At 38.4% G+C, this 22,133-nt stretch overlaps 1 long non-coding RNA gene across 1 annotated transcript; it reads left to right on the top strand.

Annotated features, from left to right (window-relative positions):
• Positions 1-360: 360 nt before the first annotated feature.
• LOC121652713 lies at positions 361-20,061 on the top strand. The gene is made up of 3 exons (XR_006012676.1): positions 361-435; positions 13,274-13,286; positions 20,051-20,061. It is a non-coding gene; the product is annotated as an uncharacterized LOC121652713 (long non-coding RNA).
• Positions 20,062-22,133: the final 2,072 nt, after the last annotated feature.

The raw sequence follows: 22,133 nt of genomic DNA on the forward strand, positions 1-22,133 counted from the left end.
TTCAAGTTTATAAAGAAATTACTTGGAAGAATCCACTTGACTTACCTGGCAGCAGCGGGTCATGCGTCCGAGCTCATCATTCAACTGAAGTCCAAGCTCTCCGCAGATGTCCATGCGCACAATTCGCGCGCACCGTTTGCAAAACAGAGAGCACGGTTTCATAATCTGTGCTAACGGGTTGTTAAACTGTGAGCACGGTTTCATAATCTGTGTTAACGGGTTGTTAAACTGTGAGCACGGTTTCATAATCTGTGCTAACGGGTTGTTAAACTGTGAGCACGGTTTCATAATCTGTGCTAACGGGTTGTTAAACTGTGAGCACGGTTTCATAATCTGTGCTAACGGGTTGTTAAACTGTGAGCACGGTTTCATAATCCGCGTGCACGGAATCCTACCGGTCTTTATTTTTTTCACCACTGACACTAGACGGGCTCCGTAAGAAGGTGACAGCGGAAAGGAAAACCTCCTCTAGCAGAACCAGAACCAGGAAGATGGTCTGCAAAGTATGTAAAGAAGGAACAACCTGTAAACTAATGGAATTTTTAATCTCATTTCATAGAAAGGATGCATAGAGCTCTGAATGCACCCCTGGAACATGTAAAGAATTCCTAACAATGGCTTTGCAATCAGCATGAGCCTGTTCATCTTTCTACCTCGGTATATAGAAGTCCGTCCTAAAGAGTGCCAGGTGTATGCAGATCTGTAAAATCCTGTTTGGGGGATGAAGAAATGATGAAAATGCATACATATAAACAGTCCAACTGAGAATTTTTTTCTGCAAATGGAAAGCACTTGTTTAAATGGATAAAAAGCTTAATAGACTTTACTGAAATAGAGATCAAGTTGCTTGTTGAGGTTAAAGCCAGCCTCAGCTCATTTGTCAAGTTACTGTTTATCTGGTGCATTGATGCATAAAGCAGCACAGTTCTGTGTAACCTGCAGATGATTCTTCATAACAAAACAGAAAACTGAAACTAACAAAATGTAGAAACAAAATTAACAAAAATACTTTTGTATATTTACTGTTTATTACAGTAAATACTTTTTCTTGGAGTGGCCTTTAAAGGGTTAAATAAATAAAAATAAATAAAATCAAAATTCAATGCTGTTGTTTTCTAGTAATAATAGTCTCAATTTGCTGTAAAAGGACTGTACACAATGAAAACTCTTCATACCAGCAAGATTCAAACATTATGATTTCCACTTCCATACTTTTCTGGTTTTAATGAAAACTACTCAGTAAAAGTCTGTCAGTATATGAGGAACACAAGAATTTGTGTGTGTGTGTGTGTGTGTGTGTGTGTGTGTGTGTGTGTGTGTGTGTGTGTGTGGGCGTGTGTGTGTGTGTGTGTGTGTGTGTGTGTGTGTGTGTGTGTGTGTGTGTGTTATTTTTATCCTTATCCAGATGTTCTCATTGGTAAATTGGCAGCAGGTGGGAAGCAATACATTTAGCTGCAATTTAACCAATTACAATGATGATGGGTGAGGGCTGTGTCTCATTTCCTCCTGTAATGGGCTAAAGCGAGCTCACCTCACCAAACAACCTGCATACCAATAGCACACCTGACATTCAGCTTCATGTTTATCTTAGGGTAGGTTCAGTAGCTGGATCTTTCTAAATTTAAATGTTTTGAAGGGACTTTTTCCAGATGTGGTTGCCATGGGAACCATCTTCCGAAGGCCAAAGTGAGCTATGACCTCGACCCACTCTGAGATTAATCGCCTGTTCTGTCTACCAACATTTGATGGATGTCCCCATCTTTCCTTCACATCAATAGGCACAGCTGTCTTTCACCATCTTCACAGTGTGATTAATGAAGCTCTGACATTCCTGCTGCCACTCTACATGCTGACTTCAGACTGCTTTCAGGAAGTAGACACAGCCGTAAAGCAACGCTGATGAACTTTGTCAGGTTTTCTCTTTTTTGGTGCCGACTAACAAAGGATGGATCGGTCCTGCATCCTCTCTCTTCTCTTAGCACTCTCCAGGCAGGTAAAGTCAGTCCAATGCTGACTATTAACTTATTTCTTGCTCTGTCACTTTCTTTTTTTTCCTCTCTTCTTCGGACATGTCTCCTTGAGTTGCATTGCTGAATCAGCCTCAGTGTGTCTTCAAAACAGCCAATGTGTTGACATTGAGTTGCTGGCATGTGATACGGTATCGTAATATTCTGTGAAATTCCAGACTAGAAATAAAGTCTAGTTTCTTGGCTTCGGGATGCTGCAGGACAATGACGGCTCCAGGAATCTACATAATGAATGTCAGTGTACCATCAACACGACTCAGAAGCACAGAGAATTTTAAAGTTGGACAGTTATGTAGTTTTACTTTAAAGCCATTTACAAATTAGCTTCTCTTCATCATCTCCCTGTTAATTGCAGAATAGAATTTAAAATTTTGCTACTCACATCGGAAGCTCTCAGTGACCGAGCTCCATTGGATCTCCAAGATCTCATAGCTTCACATTTTCCCAACAGAGGTCTTCACTCTCTCACTGTAGGTTTATTTGTGGTTCCTAGAGGTTCTAAAAGTAGAATGGGGGGTAGACCATTCAGTTATCACACCCCTCTCTGTGGAACCAACTTCCAGTTTGGGTTCAGATGATCAGGCTACAAACTTTCCCTTTTGATGAAGCTTAAAGTTAATACAGATTTAGGTGACCCTTAGCCATTCCTGCTACAGGATTATACTGCTGATGGACGTCCCATGATGCGCTTCCCTCCACTTTTCTCTCTTCATTCTTCATGTATAAATGTATGGCATTGCTGTCATTAATTTGTTTCTCTTCTTCTTTCTGAGCAGGTATCCCTGGCTTTGAGTTATGATGCGTGTTGATTTCCTGTCCTTTGGTCCAGGCAGATAGCAGCTCTTCCCGAGTCTGGTTCTGCTGGAGGTTTTTCCTCTCCACTGTCACCCACCAGTCCATACACACTCAGGATGGAGAATTAAATCAAAGAAAAGATTCATATGAACACAATTATTATAAATTGGACTAATGTGGATGATATAATGGTTTTGTTTTAATTGTGTTATAACTGTACTAACAAATTGAATTGATTTGGACTGTGTCTGTAAAAGTAAGATAACTTTTTTGCAAGCTGGCACCAGACAAACAAAGCTTAACTGACTTAAATAAAGCACATTTCTCACCATGCTTCTTACCCTGACCCAGATATAATTAAACTGCTTCAAGTGCCTCTTATCCAGTGATTTCACTGGATGTAGATGAATGTTCACAAGTGCTCCTTTGTTTCATAAAACTGCAGGAAATAAAATATTTCTTGAATAAGCAGATCTACTACTGTACTAACAGTAAATGACTCTTTATCATGAGAAGATGCAGGTCAGTGAATGAAATCTTGATTGGTTTTAATCTGTTATCTTTTCTGCACCAGACAGCGTTTTTAATTCTGTTGTATGTATATATATATAATGCCAGCGATGGACTGGTGACCTGTCCAGGGTGTACCTGCCTCTCACCTGTTAAATGCTGGGTTGGGCTCCAGTTTCCCTGCGACCATTAAAGACTATTAAAGATAGCTGTCAGTCTTTCTGGTTCTGCTGTACTTTTTCTTGAAATAGCAGACAGTATATATGGATCACACACCATCACAGTTAGTTTCAGAGACTGTCTGAACTGTATTATATTGACTTTGTCTCCTCTGTAACCTCATTGGAATAATGGACTGAGCAGAATGGCTTCAGTCTATTTCCAACGCAAAGCTTATTCAGTCATTCTTTGCTGTAACTCATTTAGCAGAGATTTGTTCCCATTATCGTTATTGATCACTATTAATGAAATAAAATGTGCAAAAGCCAAACCAGGATAAACAGATTCAACAAGACGCTGAGTGATGTTTGTGGAGAGAAACTGATCTCTGACACAAACATGAGAGAGTTATGTTCAGTCAAAGTCGGCGGATGAACTCTCAGCTCTGCTGTGCCGAGCTGTAAATCCACCATCTTTTCTTCTAATGTCAGCCAAGGCCGCTTGACATGAAAGACGACACCGCTGTCGCCTCCTTTCTGCACACTCGGACTGTTGAAGCAGACGTTGAAAATGTCAGGTGATGCATGTTGACTTTCTGGCATTTCAATAAACAAAAAGGTCTGAAGGGGTTTCGCAGCTTGTCGTGTCCTTAGAAAGTGCTTCATGCACAGTGGAAACAGGATGTAGCACTACTGTATAATCATAACCCTGGAGTGAACTCCTCCAGAGAACACAGAACCACTAGAACATCTCTGTAAAACCACTAATGACTATTCATTTGATAATGAGTGTGGGCATATGTCGAAATAAAGGCTGTAATTTGCAGATGAGAGAACATGCAGCATGGAGTAATAATGATTACATAATTGGATGCATCAAAAGCACAATGAATCTAATTATAATTGTTACATGAGAGCAGAACAGTGTCTTCTAGTCCGGTGCTTAAATGTAGTTTACTTTTTGCAGGTTCCTCAGCTGAACCCAACTACGTCTGCTCTGCCAGGTATCTCTCAGCTGGTGCCGGATTGTTTGCCTAATTAAATTGGCCTCACCGTCTGTTGGCAGGAACAGACAAAGATCAGAGCCCGAGGCTCAGAACATAGAGTGCAGGCATGAAACTGTCTTTGCTGAGGATGTAGTGGGGTGAAAGAAAGCTGAGATGACATTAACAAGTGGCAGTTAAAATGAGGAGATTCTCTTTGGATTTTGTTGAAACAAAATGAAGAATATTAAATAAAATTTCACAAAATATCCAGATGAGAAACCCAAGAGGAGCTCAGTCCATTGCAGTGTTGAAATCTTTCACTTTCTACACTTGATCTTTTGTTGTGAATAAAATTTTGTTTGATTAAATGTGTCAATCGTTGGATTTTAGTTTTACTTTTTTTGTGGGGGGTGTATATACATTTGAATCCATTTTGAATAATCTGAATATTTTAATTAAACATCCAAGGTAATAAACAAACAGTCTCTGGGTTTTGGTTTAGGTTTTTGTGGTCTTGTCATGTTTAGTTCTGTTTTTCTTTTCTTATATGTTGGTTTTTCTTGTGTATTCTGTTTTGCTTTCTGCTTCCTGTCATTAGTGCACCCAGTTTGATTAAGCTAACTCACTTCACCTGTTTGTTAGTTGTCCTCAGCGTATAGTTAAACCTGCTGGTTTCACAGTCTCCTTGCCAGATCATCGTCATTGCTTTGTCCCTTTTGCCTTGTGGTTGCGGGTTTCTCCTCAGTTTGATTATTCATCTTTTCCCTTTGGCTTGTGTTCTGGAAACCTGCTGTAGCAGTGCCATTTTTTTGTGGGCCATTAAACATCTCATATCTTCATACACCTTCCTCCTACCTGATTCCACTTTTTGGGCCATGTCTCTACACCACACCCTAACACAAAACCCATAAGAGAAATTTAATTATGTAATTTAAGAAAAAATAAAAATGTAGACTGAAAAATATTATTCCCACCTTTGTAGGGTTAAAATGAATTATTTACTTACATAAAGAATGAATTATTCTTCTGAGCACTTCTGGCCACACAACACTTGCCCGTAATCCACATGCAAGCCAACAGCTCTGGACCACATGTGGCCCACACAACCCTTACTAGTGCCGTAACTGAGCCGTAAATGCAGAAAGATTAGGTTCAATGCAGTTTGGGCCCAAACATGTCATCTGTCTGGGTGGGCTTGTTCTGCAGCTTCAGGATCATGAACATCATCTGGATACCAAAGTATTCTAGAGTCAAATGTATCTGTTCTAAAGGTTGTTTGAAACTGGGTTGTGTAAACTGTCCTAGTATGTCAACCCTGAGATTGTAAAGAGGGTAAGATTTTTTTTTACTGTTACTGTTAAACATGTGAAGAGCTACATGTTGTTTTGGAGCCAGTCCTTTCATAGATAAGTCATAGTCTTCTGGATCATTTTTCACCAACAAAGGAAACCAAAGCTGAGTGTTGTGAGACTGCAGCGCATTCATTTCTTTCTAGATGACTAAATTAAACCAGTGAGGACAGAAACAAGCCTTACCTTAAGATAAGCATGCTGATTGTTGGGTAAATTTACCAGCGATTAGTCCTGACCAAAGTACAATCTGCAATCTGCTGTTGCAAAAAGAATTTCTTCCAAACCTTTCAGTGCTTGAATGATAAAGAATCAAATGAAGTGGAAGAAGTTAAATTAACAGTGAAAGTTAAGTTGTATGAAACAAATAACAAATAAGTTTACTGCAATACAGACTGGCTCAATTTATTTACTCAGAGAAGTGGGTCCTGAGCTGAGGGGTCTTCAGCTGGACTCCTCTCTCTCAACCTCCAAGTATGCAAATCACAAAGGTCTTGCTGGAAGGTAAAATGTGTCGTGTATGCCTCATGACCGTGCATCTGTATGTGTTTCAGTTTTACAACGTGTGTTAGCCAAGGCTGGTAATTGGTTTTAAATGTGTGTAATAATGTTCCATTTTACATCTGCTTCAAAGAAGTTCAATCATTTGTCTGCATATGAGATTACACAATTAATTCAGTATTTTTTAAACAGAAAGTATATATTAGGAAATATTTTATTCATTCAACATTTGAATGTGAATTTTATTCCAAACAATAAATGATCAAATTTATGCTGTAGGTTAAAATATTACTATGAAACGATTAAAAGCACACACACGTGCAGCTCATACACACTTGATTCTGTTCTTAAACAGGGCAGCTGTTGGAGGGAATGTGTTAAATATCCTATCTAAAAGATGGTAAGTGATGCAGTTCCATTCGATGTTGTGTCAGCTCACCCTCTGGCAGCTGTGTCATCGACTGCTGCTGATGCAACTGTAAGTCGTCTCCATGGGGCTCGTTCAAGATGCAGGGGAACAGTAACAGCAGCCGAAACAGGAGCTCCACAGAAGCGAATCTCAATGAGAACAGAGGGAGAATGTTTTTCTCACATTTTAACTGTGTCTTCGCACCAGGAGCTATGAATTAACATCCTCAGGCTGTGCTCATGTCTTTCTAACATGATGTGATAAAATATTTAAGACTGGTGTTATCAGACAGAAAACACCTTGACCCTTGCTAAATCTCAGCTTGTTGCATAAACATTATTAGTAAATAATGACTGAGGCATATGATGTCTATTAACACAGAAACATTAAGCGGTCTTTTCTTGAGTGTAAGATTGAAAAATATTAGTAATTGTTTTAATAAATGTTTCATTTTTTCTGCTTCTACTATTTATGTGTACTATTATGCTTTATATAATTCTTCACCTAATGTCAGATCTTTAGCCAAAGTTTTCAGATGCATCCACAATCTGCTGGTAAATATGTGCATGAAACTCCCAGGGGGCCACTGGTTTGGACCTGTCAGTCATTCATTCCTCTTTGTCTGTCTGTTAATCTCCTTTAAGCTGACAAGGCGTGAAGATGAGTGACCGTCTCCAGGGAGCTAAAACGTTCATCGAAGCTGAACATTCGATAATTAAAATGTAAATAATTTTGTCCTCTGAACAAGACTGTTACAACTGGCTGCAGCACACAGGCAAGAAAATTAACTGATGACAGGCTTCAAGATCCTCAAAATCCACAGACACTCAAGTTGGTTATAGTTAGAAATAAAAACTGCTTGGGTGGCGTTGAGTTTAACTGGTATACAGAGGCTACAGCCTGGGGCTTTTTGATGACCCCTTTCCTGTTAAGCTTCTGTTGAACAAAGATCACTAAAGCCCAAAAATTCCTAAAAAAAACAAATTAAAATGACTTGGTTAAAACACATTCTTTTTACGATGCAGCTGCATTTAGAGGTTCAATGATCATCCAAGTGATTTTACCTGATTTGTCTCAAATGAACAAACATCTCATGGCAACCAATTTGCCCTGAGGCCAGAGTCCATGTGTAGCATAACATTCATTAGCTTCTGACGACTCTAAGCAGCCCAGGGTATTTCATGTCTTAAGCAGACTTTGCAAATGGATATGTTCCCACAAGCCAGTAGGGGGTCCAAAAGCTGAATGTCCAGTATCATCTGAGGATAATTAAAATGACTTGTCCTTTAATGCTTGAAGAATAGGATCCATCCATTTTCTATACCCGCTTTTCCAATGCAGAGTTGCAGGGAGACTGGAGCCTATCCCAGTAATTTGCAGGCAAGAGGCAGGATATACCCTAGACAGGTTGTCGGTCCATCGCAGGGCCAACACAGAGAGACAGACAACCATTCATGCTCAATCCTGGGGATAATTTAGAGTGACCTATCAACCTAACATACATGACTTTTAGAGGAAGCTGGAGTACCTGGACAGAACCCAGAAATACACGGAGAGAACATGCAAACGCCACACAGAAAGTCCCAGCTTGAACCCCTTCCCTCCAACCAAGGCTCAAACCACGAACCTTCTTCCTGTGAGGTAACAGTCATAACCAGCACACCACCATGTAGTGTTAAAATAAGATATAAAAAGAAATATTAGCTAAGATGATCAGCTGTGGCTGGTGATTCTGTGGCATAATGAAATCAAAATCTTTGGACTCCACCAGTATGCAGAATGATTGATATGTACCCATCCTTCCTGTTAGTTGGGATAAGGGTGGTAAACAGCATATTGGTATCAAGATGAAATTGTCTTAGTGGGGCAGAAAAATGAAGGATAAGAAAAACAGAGGAAGAATGACAGGCAAAGGCAGGGCTCAAATTACACTGGAGCTTTTGGGGAAGCCTTTGTCGGGCGTGCACCTTGACTTTGCACATCATGTGCATGCACATATATATTAGTGCACGTAGCACTGTCAAAAATATGGTTACTATAATAAAAAAAAATCTTGTTTAATCAGAAACAGGGACAGAAAGTTCTTTTAACAACCACAAAAGAAAGCATATAAAAGTGTTTTTTGTTTGGACGCTCACAGCGCGCTACAGACAAACAACGCTGCTGTCCACGGTGCTGAAGGCAACAGAACAGATCACATTTGGAGGATTTAATTATTTTAAGTAAATAAATAAATAAAACACAAAGCTGACAAATTATTGCTCTTCTTTTTGAGACACATCAGGAACCCTTCTGAAAAATTAAATGTAACCTGGAAGTGAACTTTTTTAGGGCTCCCCCTCAAAGTATTAGTTGAATGTCTTTAAGGGAGCTCCTGTGCCTTCCAGGGGAGCCAAACTCCCCTTCGCTCCCCCATAAATCGAACCCTGGTCAGCGGATAAAGGTAAGGCAGTTGTTTGTGATGTGGGATGGGAGGAGGTGTAATGCTGAATTTTTTAGAATGTTCAAAATTTGCCCTGCTAGCTAACTCAGCTAGCCTCAGATAAAAACTATTTAGCAGGCTCAGATTTGTATTTTCTTAATCCAATTTTAGTGTTTGCTTCATGAAATCTGACAAAAATAAACCAAACATTTTACTTGGGAATGGACTGACTGACTTGCACCTTTTTTATTTACTCAAAATTAGTTGATCAAAATTCGATGGAGCTTCAGCATTTCAAAAATTTGCTTTAAATTTGATGATTGGATGGAAACGTCAATTGATAACTGTCAAGTGCAACCAACTATTTAAAATTATGCTTTTAAAATGATTAATTTGAGACTTACAGGGTAAATTGAGGGTAGGCTAATAATCTGCTCTTACCTGTATAATGGAAACCTAAATGACTCATTCTGGGTTTGATAATTTACCCTATTCATCCTTCCCAGCAATATTATGTCTTGTACTTGAGAGAGAAATCTCCTAAATGACAAGTTTCTGAGCAACACTTTCCTGTAAATACCAAAAGCAACTGTTTTCACTAAATGCGTTTAAAGAGTAAAACTAAAATAAAAACAGCCAAGCTTCAAGGTTTCATAAACCCACAATCGCAGTTCAGACTAAGCTTCTGTTCCCATGACAGCAGAAAGAAGAGGAAGATTCAGTCTGCAGTGAAATTTCACAGATGAAGCTGATATGCACTAAGTGTGCCACACAGCATATTATGCAACTTTAAAGCATAGCATACATGTGGCGCTCACACGACAATATAATCTTGCTTTTTATACATGTGTATCATGTAAATGTGATTATCAGTGCATAATCTCTTCAACTGAGATGTGACTGCACTGCCAGACTACTGACAAAGATGAGAAAGGGAAAAATATCCACAGGGTAGAAGTCAATGGGGGGAAAAAAAACAAGAAATCTGTGCAACAACATCCCAGGAGTTTGGTTGGTCGACACTCACTGATGTTGAAATTCTGATCACACACACGCCTGCAAACCATGCTGCTCACCAGGGAGGGGAAGGATGAGAGACAAAGGGGTGGGGGGCAGAAACAGGACTGAAGTAGAGCCTGTATCATGAAGAGCACGGAGAAAGAGGCTGAGCCTGCATGTATGAATATTGCATGAAATGAGACAACTTCCAGTGAAATTTGTTAAGCTGAGGAGCTTTTGTGGAAACAAGTGGCATCCTTTGGGATTCACTGAAAATTTCACCCAAATTTGACTAGCAGTTTACGGTGTAATCCTCCCTGGATATGAAACTGCATCTCCTGAAGCAGCAGAGGGATTCACTGATGATGATGAAATCCAGTCAAGCCCTACAGCATCTTCACTTGGTAACAACAATCTGGTAATTTAACAGAGATGTAGGAGATTTTTCTCCACTTTCACAGCTGGAGATGCAAGTCAAGTTCATTGGGGTGTCATATCTCCCAAAAAGTTTCTGTCACCATCAATAAACCAAACCAAACAGAGACAATAAATTAAAGCACAATAGATTTTAAACTTTCTGTTTGAAAGCTTAAAAACATATATTGTGTCAGATTCTTTAAAATGTGAGTATATTTTCTAACTTGGCTTAACGGTGTCAGTGTTTGTTCATTGTTGCAAAGGCTAAACACGTACAGCGATACAGAAGTTTGTCTGTTACGCTTATTGAGCTTGGCAATGTTTATAATAGCCATGTATACATGGACAAAAGTATTTGAGTTAAAAACCTGAATAAAAGTGCTTTATGTAAACATACCAATCGGAAGACTGAGCCCATTACACTCATTCATTTCGTTCTGACCGAGGCAGGTGGGTTAAGCTGATTGATCGGGGTGCGTAAAAACGCATATTACCAATGTCGGGTAGAAATGATGCTTATTCCACATGCCTGTCAGCGATATGTCAACATAATGTAATCCCACAGTTTACATTATGACCTCTTTACTCAACAAAAAACAACAAATAAAAAGAATTAAGGCTAGTCAAAGACCGGGCGAGACCAAACTAGAACTGATGGCGCATACAGAGGGGTGTTTGTTTACATCAGAAAACTTCTTTCTTCTTCATGCTCATTGCCTGAAGTCTAGGTAGAAAGGATTTGTATCAATGGTTGCAATCTCTATTCAAATCAAACATTATTTTCATTTAGTTTCCTTGTCTGGAGGCAGAATCAACCATGAAACAAGGTCCCATTTACATACAAATCAGATAATTGTGAACAATCAGATTATTTGAATAATCAGATCTGCATCAACATTCACTGCAGAAATGTGAGAATTACATTTTCAGCTGAATTTCCTTCTGAGTATGTATGTACGTTGTGATGTAGGACAGATTTTTAAAACTTGTGGTCTTGTTTTGTTAGCATAGAGGCGTGGCTCATTGGGTAGAGTGGTTGTCATGTAGCCTGACGGTTGCTGGTTCGATCCTCACCTGTCCAGCTCATGTCGAGATGTCCCCTGAGCAAGACACCAGCGCCTTGCATGGCAGCTACCACCATCAGTGGGTGAATGGGTGAATGTGATGTATGATGTAAAACGCTTTGGGTATCATTCCAGGTACAGAAAAGTGCTATATAAATACAGACCATTTACCATTTTACCATTTACCATTGTTAGCACCCACGATTAGGATTAGCGCACCACAATGTGAGAGCAAATAGGCCAGCTCACTTAACATTCAGTAACTTTAGCTGGTCTCCAAAAATCTGCTCAAGTCTCTTGTGCCATATTGTCCAGCAGTGCCAAATAAGCCACTGTGCATCTTAACACACTGGGGTGCCTTTTTATATCCAACCATCAGTCAATTTTCTGTAAAGCTAAAGGTGGGGGAAACACCCTGATTGTGGCCTAACTGAAGATTATGTTTGCACTGCAACCATGTCATTTTAATTTTAATAATTAAGAATGTATTTGTCTGGCAGATTTTAGCAGCAGACTGTCCGTCTTAGCCAAGTGGCAACTTTGGCTGGCAAAATGTGAAGCCTATGCGGAAGTGCAAAAAAATTGCAGTTCACCCTTCACCCGCTAGGGGCTGGCTCCAAAACAGAGTCAATCCCCATAGACTCCCATGTTGAAAAGTCCAATTTCATAGCAGAAATAAACGTGTTTAATGCTTAATGCTCATTCAATGAGCTTACATTCACCTCTTCAGAAACCTACGGGTGACGTCACAGAGGCTCCATCCATCATTTACATAGAGTCTATGGTCTTAGCGTGAGTGTATTTTATAACGTAAGTTTTGTTTCACAATGACAAAAACACTATCAGGAGTATCAGTATCAAATATCCCTCTTTATTCATTTTAGAAAATAACTTTAATACCTAACACGTGATGTGAAAGGTTATATTGGATTTTGCACAAATGTCTCACATTTCACATCATTTCTTTGACTTTATTCTGTCCCATTGGTGTTTCCTGTTTCTCCAGATTTTGTGGGTACAGCAGGGTCAGGGTTGCTGTGGAGGTAGGGACGATCTTCTGCCAAGTTTGGTTTTTATAAATCCCAAAAATTGACTATTAGTGGCATATGCTGGTTTTTGTACACATGCTAGCTTTATAGATGCTTCTGGGCTCTTGGGGCCATGGGCCCTGCACTCTGGTTTCCCTGGATGGCCGGTGCCTGGCGGGGTTGAAGGCTGCATATCTTGGCCTGCCAGGGCCTGTGCCCTGTGGCCACTGGTTCTGGCTGGGGCCTTTTTTTGCCACCCTCTGGGTGGGTCCTGGGTTGTCTTCATGGCTGGGGTGGGGTGGCTGGGGTTCGCCCTCCAGGATTGCTGCTGATGGCCCAGGTCTAGTCTGCCTCCTGCCTCCGTACAGGCGTGGTCACATTTGCATGATCACACTCATCTTTGATCAGTTGTCCAGTGGGTTTATACACTAAGAGCTACTTTTGCTTAGTTTTTTGTGTGTGTGTGTGTGTGTGTGTGTGTGTTTCTTTGGTTGTTGTTGTGATGTGTTTTTTTTCTGTTTGTTTTGTAATTTGTTGTTGTTGTTTTGGTTATTTATTTATTTTAGGAGCTGATGATTGTCAGCTTAGTTTACCTGTAAAAAGTGTAGGAAATTCTTTGTTGTTTCCGTACAGGTGTAGCAGTTGGTTGTTTTGTGTTGCGTTGGAGTGAAGGGTCATTGCTTCTATCTACTGTCTTTGTCGCTTCTTTCTTTTTTCTACTTTCTGTTTTATTTCTGCTCACTATTCTCCTTTTTTCTGTCCCCTCCGGTCAGGTCCAGCAAGATTATGTAAATTCCATAATTTAAAATAAATAATATACATATATCTGATTATCAAGAGGAGTCTTACACCCATAAAGCTCCCCTTGGAAAAGCAAATTTGTTCAGCACAACACAGCAGGAGAAGTTAAAAAAAAAAAAAAAAAGAACAACCAGAGCCACAAACAATAATCCAAACATTCAACTCTGGTTTTGATTAGAAAAATGTTTGTTCTTAGCTGTAGAATCAAAGTTCCCTCCATTCACTTTTACATGCCACCAAAGACCCTCCTCCATATTAAAACAGCAGTATGCCACCTCTCTTTTCATGTGTCATATTTTACAATGTGAAGTGGTGATGTAGGTTCACACGGCGCGAAGCTAGATGCAACCAGATGAGAGAATGGAAAGCTGACAATGAGCTGGATGCAAAGATAAATGGTGCCTTGTGATTCTTCAGCTGCTGTGTTCATCTGTTTGCATACTGAGCAAAGCTGATGGGTAAACGAACTGGAAGCACAAAGCCAATACACACACTTCTGCACAAACACAGAGAAGAATTATTCATCATGACAAAGCACCGCAGATTCCAACTGAGTTTCTCTGTTGTTGCACCAAATCAAACATTTAATGTTGGAATTTCCACTTTTTAGATGTTAAAAGTTTCAGTGTGTTACAAGCTGGGCAAACTTCTGTTGTTATTTTCATCTGGTACAAATACAGCAAAGAAAAGAAAAGCTGTGTTCTCTTTAACTAAGAATCATCAATTTATAAAACACAACAACATCCCTCACCCCTCTGTTATGTTTTTGCACAGTAACACATAAAACCAGGCCTGCAGAGAGCCCTAATTTCCCAGTTTTGGGATCAGTTAAAGTATCTGTCTATCTATGTAGACAACCTTTCTCAAAGCCGTCATGGATCGGGGGAAGACTGGAGACCTCAGCAGTATGTCATATTAGCCTCTGCATTTCACTACATTGCATTACAATTAATCTTTGGTTAATTCATGCCTTCAATTTTTTCTGTTGTCATTCTTAGTTTTTCTTCTTCGAGCTAAAATGTACATAACCTTGCTGCAAATCTTTTTATTTTTATATTTTTATGTTTTTATATATATATATATATATATATATATATATATGTAGAGAGAGAGAGAGAGAGAGAGAGAGAGAGAGAGAGAGAGATGGAACATACCTTATATGTCATTATGATGAGATCACAAGGTAAATTTTCTCAAGATAATGAAATGCTTTAGATGTTAAAAAATGATCGCCACAGAAACACTGTCTTGGCCATTACACATAAACAAAATGGTGTCTAAATTAAGAAGAAGTATTCTAATGATATAAAGAGCAACACATCTGTTATCTGATTCAAGATGAAAGATCTTTTTTTATTGTTTATTTTTATTAATTTGACAGGCAAATGTACAAGCAATAAGAAATAAAGACTTTTTCCCTTTTCAAAGACAACCATTTGTGGTTGATGTTGTTGGATGAGTGTCAGAAATCCAAGCACAGAGGGAGAAAAAAAAAATCTACGGGTTCATTACAACATGTTTAAAGAGAAACTTCACTCTTCTATTTCTCTAAAATTATTAGTAAAACTGCCATAATTGCTCGGGCTTTATTTGTTGCTGTCGAACAGGTTAACAAACCTGACTTTAAAGTTCTGCTGCTGGTCTATAAAGCTCTGAATGGTTTAGGACCAAAATACCTCAGTGACCTCTTGACCCAGTATGAACCTACCAGAACCCTCAGGTCATCTGGATCCAGGTTCTTATCAGTTCCCAGAGTCAGAACCAGACATGGAGAAGCTGCATTCAGCTTCTATGCTCCACATGTCTGGAACAAACTCCCAGAAAGCCTCAGATCAGCTGAAACAGTCAGTTTATTTAGATCCAGGTTAAAGACCCACCTGTTCTCTGCTGCATTTCACTGGTTTGTATTTAGAGTTCAGACCTGCTTCTGGTTCTTTTAAGCTGGAATTTTTAAACATGATCATGTTTTACTACTGTTTTTATACAATGTTCTTTCTTTTTCCCTTTTCTTTTGTTTTTTATATTAAATAATGCTTCTTATTCTTGAAAATGCTTTTAATCACCCTGCTGTTGAATTGCGCAATACAAATAAACGTGTCTTGTCTTACAAGGTAGTTTTTGTCGGTAACTAAATTTGAAAACTGCAATATTCTTTAGAAACCTAATTTATGCGTGATACATAAGGAGTGGTATGGTGCGATTCATATTACAAGGATAGACACATGGTACGTTATAAATACATCATTTTACATTTTTATTGTATTTAAAATGTATTTATTTAAATGTTGTGTTTGAATATTTTGTATTATATTTTATTATTATGGTTTAATTGCACCCCAGGAAGAGTAGTCTTCACTTTGGTGAAGACTAATGGGGATCCATAAATGCTATAATTGACAGAGCTTTTGTAATTCTAAGGGAAATATAACCAGTTAAACTATGATTAAGCAGTTTAATTATAACTAATTAGTTGATTTCACACAGTTCAGTTTGTGGCTGCAGACCAGCCAGGCTGGCCATCTGGACCATGGAGCAATGGAAGGAGGTGGCTTTCTCTGATGACACTTTATTTTGCATGATGCAGATGCCTGGGACCTTGTTTGTTGTTTACCTGAGGAACACTGGTCCATGTGGGAAAAAGAGGAGAGGATTCATATCCAACTGGCATCCCAATTTTCACTCGCCTGCCCTCTCCCAGTCCTCCCCACTGCTGTGTGAATGTTTGTTTGTGTTAGTTCTGGGTCACAGGTGGTGGACAAACAGGGGTCATCACTTGGAGCCCCACTGAACTGCAAATGAGCAGAGAGGAGCAGAGACACTTCCCTGGGTTATTTGTTTACTGTCATGCAACATTTAACTCTTTATCTGAGCAGTGTGTGCTGGGCCGCTGTATGAGAAGCTGGGCCCCAGAAAAAAAGAGATGTTGCTAAAAAGCAGAGCAGGAGAGTGGGTGGAGAGGAAGTGAATGAGTTCAGACAGAATGTAAACAGAGAGGGGTGATTTGTAGGTCTGGTCGGAAAACAATAAGTCTGGATCCAGTCTCAAGTCGGATGAATTGGTTCCACTTTGGTGTCTTTATTTCTATAAAATAGATTATTAAATGTAAAAGATCTTGTTATTTTAGTTTCTCCTTCCTTTCTGCAAAATATAAATTTAATTGGGTGTCAAGTAAAATGACGCACAACTCATGTCTATCAATAGTTATACAGTTATCACTTCTTCTTTAGTTGATTTAGCTGGAGAGAAATATGTCAAAACAAGAAAGATGTACAGAGAGAGGTAAATCACCACTTATGCATTAAAATCTGAGGTAAAGATGAAGTGTTTCCTAAAAACAAACCTGTTCCTTGTGTTGAGACCAGACAACAGTGTCAACCTATCAAAAGGTTTTTAAATATTTAGATAAATGTCAATATATATTAAATTAAAGGCATTAAGAAGTTGAATTAGCTAAGCCAGCAGATGACACAAACCAGGTCAGCCTGAAATTAAACTCCACTTTGCTGAAAGATGATTTATTTATGGAAGATAAAAGCCAGATTAGTGGACTGTGATGGGAAGCAGTTTAGATGAAACTGAGGATTAACCAAGCTAAGCAGAGGAAGGAAGAAGCAGAGCAGGCTGGGTTTGCAATTAGGATCTGGGGCTGAGGTGTAAGGTCACCACATTCTCATTTCCATCTCCACAATGATGCTCATCCAGAGCCAGGAAACATCTTTACTGTCACTTTCCAACATGTGGTACACAGCTGCTTATTGTCATTTATACTTTCTGTAGCAGTAATTGATGCATGATCTGTGTCAATAGAAAAGCGGGACAGGAAAATTCTGTCATGATCTCCTGTTTTTGTTGTTGTTCTGTTGCCGTCTATTTAGTTTTCTAGTCTTTTGTCATTTTTGAGTTCTGGCTTGTTTCCGGTTTTATTTTGTAGGGTTGTTTCTACTTGTGTATTTTGCTTTCTTTACTTCGTGTTTCCGGCTTCTGGTCATTGATTGTGACACCTGCCTCTCATCTTGTAATCTGTCCCTCTGTATATATGCTCCAGGTTTTGCCTTTATTCATTGCTGGTTCATTGTGTGTGTTAGTTGCTAGTTAGGCCGGTTTGGTCTGGTTTGGTTTGGTCTGGTCTGATCCGGTCTTTGTGTGTGTGTGTGTGTGTGTGTGTGTGTGTGTGTGTGTGTGTATTCTTTTCTTCTAGTCTTAGAGTTTCAGTTTTCATAGTTTTGAATTTTGGTGGCTCAGTTCCCAGTGTTCTTGCTTCTGCACCGTTTTCTCTTTTATTAAATGATCTTTAGTCGTCCATCCACCTTTGCCTCAGTGAGTCATGCATTTGGGTCCTTCCACCTCGTCTCTTGCCTCCTTAATGCCTGACACATTCTGATTTATTAGCCTTGAGGCTGCTGTTTGTGTCTTATTTTTTTTACTTCCAATGCTCTATTGTGCTACTTTTTAAGCTTTATTATTACCTGGTTAGGGTTAGTAAAATGTCATGGTTTTGCATTTTTACATTTCTAAACTCTAACTCACAAATGGGCAGGGTGAGATATGCTTCAGCTTAGACTTCATGCTTGTGTTTACATCTACAAGTTTACAGTTTACTTATTTTTTCTATCACATCTCATAATTACATCATGTCACATTAACACTACCAGAGGGGAAATGACACCCAGGGAATACGTTACGCTGTGATACTACTTAGCAAGTAGATAATTTTACGTTTAAATCTGGTGAAACTGGTCTGTTAAATTCAGCAGATGGTTTTATTTGGAGATAAGCTTTGAAAATCATGCTAAAATCATAGTGTTGGTACATTTATATTGTGCCAGGTGGAATACTTTTTTGGAGTCCATGTAGTAATTTAAAGGGGAAAAAACGGTATTTGCATGAATGCATTTAGGTCTATCTTTAGGAACATTGGGTGCACTTCAGGCCCAGCTGAAATGAGAAAGTACAGATCTATAAAAAATTCAGGGAATCAGACTCAGTTGTTTGAAGCATGAATTTATGCAAGCTTAATAAGGGGTTTTAAAAAAGCATTAGATGAGACTCAGAACATGTAGTAACATATTGTTGGACTTTTACCGTTTCTACATTGATTGCACTTTTTCAAACCTACAAATATCTATGTCTCTATCACAGGCTTTCCAGTGATAACATCTACCACCACACTTAGCTGCTTGTATATTTATGTGGCTCCTTCCACCTTCTAGATCTGCACCCTTCAAAAAATATAGAAAGTATTGTGTTTGGCTGGGGTCATTCTGATGCCTGTTCTGGCTTTTTGCTTTGCATGCTTGTATGAATCAGGGAACAGGGGACTGAAAAATGATATTTATTCTGGAAAAAGGAGCTGGTCTGGCTAGATTAATCTAGATTTATATTAGATGACAGGGAGGAAAGGACATCTGGCTGTGAGTTTTTATAATGATGACTTGAGATGATGCTTTATATTATTCTAACGTTCACCTGTAAATTGTTGTGTATGGCTTCCTACAGCTTAAACAATCGCTGCCTGCTTCTTTTACAAAACAGATGATAAAGTTGCATAAATAAATAAAAAAGGAAAGAAAGAACATTTGTTTTTATTTTACTCCTGTGCAAACTCAGTCTTGGACACTGTGGCCTCAGAAGTATCTACAGTTCTCAAATCACTATGGCAACTGGCATTTCCTTCTCAGCCTCGTCTCATTTAGAATAACATTATCACTGCCTCACTTTGTCTCTATCGTATAATGTCACTTATCTAGTCTTAAGAAAACACATTGCAGCGTTTGGAGCCCACCACGTCCTGGTATTTGTGTCCTGTGCTCAGCTCAGTGTCTGTCATCCAGCTAAGTGTAGCTATTCATAGAGGCAATCAATGGCACCCAGCTAGAAGAGTGACAAAACAAAGCTCAGTGACGTGTGAGGCTGCTTTTGATAGCATGTATAAATAAACTGTAAACTGCTGCTCACCAGTGAGCCCGTTCAAAACAATTAGAGACTGAGCCGATAAAGGAGCAGCTTGAAACGGACGGACGTCCATCCTCCAACGTTCATTTAGACTCAGGGAAACTAAATTATGTGTATTTGATTTAAACATGCTTCACTTCCAATATTTACTTGACTTTTTTTTTACAGTTTGGAAGGTAGAAAAATACCAAAACCAGGTAAGACTGAAATGTTTTACAGCTCATACAGTAATTTATTTATTCATTCATTCATTCATTCATTCATTCATTCATTCATTCATTTATGCAAACACACTGTACAAAATGAGAAAAGGAGGAAAAGGTAGTACATGGACAAATAAAGTGAATACAAATATGAGTATCTCATAGATATGAGAGATATGTGTGTGTGTGTGTGTGTGTGTGTGTGTGTGTGTGTGTGTGTGTGTGTGGGTGTGTGTGTGTGTGTGTGTGTGTGTGAGTGAGTGAGTGAGTCCAGATGCAAATATACCTGGATGCAAGAAGAAATAAAAAATAAGAATAGTGAAGTAATATCAATATTTATATTCAAAACATTCATTCATTCATTCATTCGTTCAATCATTTTCTGTGCCACTCCAGTTAAGGGGTGCAGGGAACTGGAGCCTATTCCAGCAATTAACAGGTGAGAGGCAGGTACACCTGGACCAGTCATCAGTCCATCACAGGACCAACAGAGGGACAAACAACCAGTCATGCTCGCACTCACCCCTTGGGACACTCCTAATATTAGGTTATATTATATTATATTATATTATATTATATTATATTATATTATATTATATTATATTATATTATATTATATTATATTATATTATATATATTTTACTCTTGTGTTTTATCCTGTAAGATGACCTTGAGTGTCAAGAAAGGTGCCAACAAATAAAATGTATATATATATATATATATATATATATATATATATATATATATATATATATATACATTTTATTTATATATATATATATATATATATATATATATATATATATATATATATAATATATATATATATATATATATACATTTTATTTATATATATATATATATATATATATATATATATATGTATATATATATACATTTTATTTATATATATATATATATTAGGTTGTATTAGGTTATAGAGTAATAATAATAATATCTACATATCACATATCTTTTATTTTAAAAAAAACTCTATATTACCAAACAATATTTTTCAAGTTCATGAACATGATTTGTCTGCAGCAAGTCAAAGGTTTATTATTTCTTGTACAGTAACAAGGTTGCTCAAAGAGAGCTGTTTGGCTTCTCTCTTTATAACATGTCCTGGATCCCGTTTATGTCCTGGATTAATCTTGGTCTTGTGGTCAAGTGGTCTTGATAAAAACATTCTCCATCTTTCTGTAGGTGTTTCAAAGTTCTAATTTGGCCATTTTCTCCTTTTTTTCTCTCTTTGATAGTCCAGTCCTTGTGCATGACCATTTTCAGAGAAGGGTTTGTTTGTTATGGGTGCATTTACACCTGGATAGTCTGCTAGACTTGGTACAAATAGGATTCAAAATTAATAAGGATTCAAATCAAAAGGGCTGGTTTGAATGTGCCCTAAGTCACTTAGGGAACCTATGAATCATTCAAGCCTTAAAAGGCTCGTATCTCAAGGGATGAACCAGTATTATATTTAAACTGGAGAAACACCTTAGCAAAAATCCTATTTTCAAATAAATTTGTTATTTACAGCTTGTCACAAATACACATCCTTTCCCATTTTGAGTGGACTCTTCAGCCCTCAAATAACGAGTCTGCAACACTCCACACTCACAACAAATTTTACAGCTGCAAAATGAGGAAACAGTCTTCAAATGTGACTTCCACATGTTTGTCACATGGACAGAAAATCACAAAAGTTTTAGGAAGATAAAACGAAACTAGCAAATCTTAGTTTGATTTGATGTAAGAACAATTAGCAGCATTCATTCATTTTGTTTGAATGGAAATGTGGAATGGTAATGGGGTTAAAAGACTTGTGGAATCACTTAAAAGTATGTGAAGTATAATGTGGCTCCTGTCATTGTAATGGTTGCTGAATTTATGGTGTTTCAGGGACTGTGGGAAAAACCTGGTGTGGTCTCCAACATTTATACTATGGTCGTTTAACTAAAAAGATAAATTCAGGGTGTTTTTGTGTTGCCATGGTGACAACAGCTTTCTTTTTCTAGTGGAAGGAAGAGGGGATGCATCTTATTTATACCCTCCCTCTCCAATTAAAGTGCCTTCCACAGCTGCGAGTGTGACTTCATTGGGAGTAACACTAGTGAAGGGGTAGTGTGTAGGGGGCAGTTTGGGATTGAGCCAGGGAGAAAAAGCTGAGGTATGTCACATGACACAAGAACGGGACTGAAAATCAGGGACAACAGGTCTTATGGAGGGATAGACCCAAGCAATACTTACATTTGACAAATAAGTGATGTTATTAGCTATCCCCAACCAGGAAGAGACTAAAATGTTACAGAAAGTTTGTTGACAGAACTCAAAAGTTGATTAAAAAAAAATCTGCATGAGTGATCGAAAGCACTGTTTCTAATTTAAGAATTTGTTAAAAAATGTCCTTTTTTACTGCCTAAATATAAAATTGTTGGGAAAATGTAGTTTATTTGGTCATAAAATAGCAGCCAGAGCCTGCCCACCTCTTTGCCTCTGATTGGAAAAATTAGTT

This window comes from Melanotaenia boesemani, chromosome 14 (assembly GCF_017639745.1).
Source record: "Melanotaenia boesemani isolate fMelBoe1 chromosome 14, fMelBoe1.pri, whole genome shotgun sequence".
NCBI lineage: Eukaryota > Metazoa > Chordata > Actinopteri > Atheriniformes > Melanotaeniidae > Melanotaenia > Melanotaenia boesemani.